Genomic DNA, 2061 nt, shown 5'->3' with positions numbered 1-2061 from the left:
ATTCACTAATAAAAGCTGTTTGTTTTGTCAGAAATAGCTTTGGAAAGCCAGTGTAGTAAACAGCCATTTTACATAAGCCTTTCTCCTTGGCCTATTGACTTCTGTGTCTGCTCTTTATGAGCAGCCTTTTCATTACAAAAGTTCCAGGAACTCTACTGGCTAACAAAAGAAACTCCAGCAAGAAAAATACCATGTATATTTTGCCCTATTTATAACCATTGTTCTCCACTCTGAAAAGTTGCAGATAGGTTACCTGAGGGTTGGTTTGGTGGTTGATTTTGTTTTAATTTGGTATTGGGTTTTGAACTTAGCTGAGTGAGAAGTGCACAAAACCATTGTCTTCATAGCAGCTCTGACTAGTCTCACTTCTTGCAATGAATTAAAATACCACCTGAGCAGTTTCCATCTAGACTGGAATACTGCAGTGGGAATAATCCCCTGCCATTAATATTGTTCTGATTTCAACATCGTGGATTTGCATTCAGAGAATATGTTTATTTCAAAAAACAGAGAGTGCCATTTATTCATTTTGTTACAAAATTGTGCTCTAGAAAACAAACGTAGTGCTGAAGTCTCTCAATGCTACAATAACAATAAAAGCCTGGAATTTTGCAGATTTTTTTGAGCTGTTATAGGTGGGTGACATAAAAGTATTACCTGTATTCAGGCTCATCACAGGTAAAGTGTACTGGCCAAGGAATTCATTGTTAGCTAGAGAAATCTCATCCTGCACACAGAAGCGTATCAGTGCCAGCTCTGGAACTTGGATGTTAAAAGAGAAGGTTTCGTTCCATTTAGGGCTCAGAGCTAATTAAAGGAGAAAAGACACGGGATTAAAATTTGATTTCTTTTTTTCCTACTCAATAACTGAGCTGCTATCACTAGTCTGAACTGCTAAAGAGTTTCTTTTACCCTAGGTATCTGTGCCCATTTAAATAAATAACTAAACTCCCACTGACTGTAGTGAGGCAAAAGCCTAAGATAAGATAGTTGGTGTCATCCCTTAAAAGAGAGAAAAATGGGACAAGGATAGCCAGTTTAAGAACTTCTGCTCAGCTTAAATTTTCCTACAGCCATACCAGCTTCATGCTTTTGCTAAAGTTTCTCCTTTCAGTGTTGGAAATGAATAAATTCAGGTAGTAAAACGTTCACTTGACTAGAAATACAAAAAGAGAATGTGGAACAGGAAAGGTTTGCCTTGTCTTTAGCAATGTTCATACAGGGTAAAGAAATTCAGGGGCTGATTTAAAACAGCAGCTATCTATGAAAAGGAGAAAGGAAGCATAGAAGACAGAGGCACAGACAAAATGAGATCACAGAAAGCTTGTAGTCTGAGACATCAAGAAGATCTGTATTATAAAGATAAGGGAGTGCTCAAAGACAGCTACAAAGAGTAGTGTGTACAAAAGAGTACACACTTCACCTGTCAAGCAATTAAGGGATTACTCCTACCAGAGACTTCAAATGAGACAAGTGATGAAGTTACAGCAATTTCTTAAGAAAACCTCATGTACTGGTTAAGGCTGGGATAGGGTTAACTTTCTTCATGTCAACCCCTGTGGTGCTGCATTTTGGATTTTTGACTCAAACAGCACTGATTACACCCCAGTGTTTGAGCTATTGCTCAACAGGGCTTCCACAGTGTCGAGATTTCTGTCTTTCCCACTGCAGAGCAGCCTCCCCATCCCAGTGAGGAGGCTGGGGATACCCAGGAAGTTGGGAGGAGGCACAAGTGGTCCAGCTGACCCCAGCTGGCCAAAGGGATGTTCCTTAGCAATGGTGTCATGCTCACAGCTGGGGGGAAGGAGGAAGGGAGGGCATTCAGAATTGCAGTGTCTGCCTTCCCAAGTAGCCTCAGAGCTCCAAAATGAAGCCTTGTTTCCCTGGGAATGGCTCTACACCTGCCTGTCGCTGCCCGCTCGGCCCTTTTTGCCTTGGCTAGCTGTGGCCGATGTCAGCGGCAGGAGTGGGGAACCAGGCAAGCACTGCGAGGCTCAACCTGGAACCTCCAGAGCTCCTCTGCGCTCTGGCGTTTGGGCTCACAGGGCGACACGGGTTGTG

The 2061-nt window shown here is 42.5% G+C and overlaps 1 long non-coding RNA gene across 1 annotated transcript in view; it reads right to left on the bottom strand.

The window, feature by feature from the left end:
• Positions 1-480: 480 nt before the first annotated feature.
• Positions 481-2061, bottom strand: part of LOC109022445 — a 2892-nt gene continuing 1311 nt past the window's right edge. The window contains exon 2 of the long non-coding RNA XR_002001293.1: positions 481-807. This is a non-coding gene — a long non-coding RNA (uncharacterized LOC109022445). The remainder of the gene's footprint in view (positions 808-2061) is intronic.

The sequence above is a fragment of the Parus major genome, unplaced genomic scaffold (assembly GCF_001522545.3).
Source record: "Parus major isolate Abel unplaced genomic scaffold, Parus_major1.1 Scaffold1055, whole genome shotgun sequence".
Classification (NCBI taxonomy): Eukaryota; Metazoa; Chordata; class Aves; order Passeriformes; family Paridae; genus Parus; species Parus major.
Note: the sequence above shows the minus strand (reverse complement) of the source record. Positions and strands in the feature narration are given on the sequence as shown.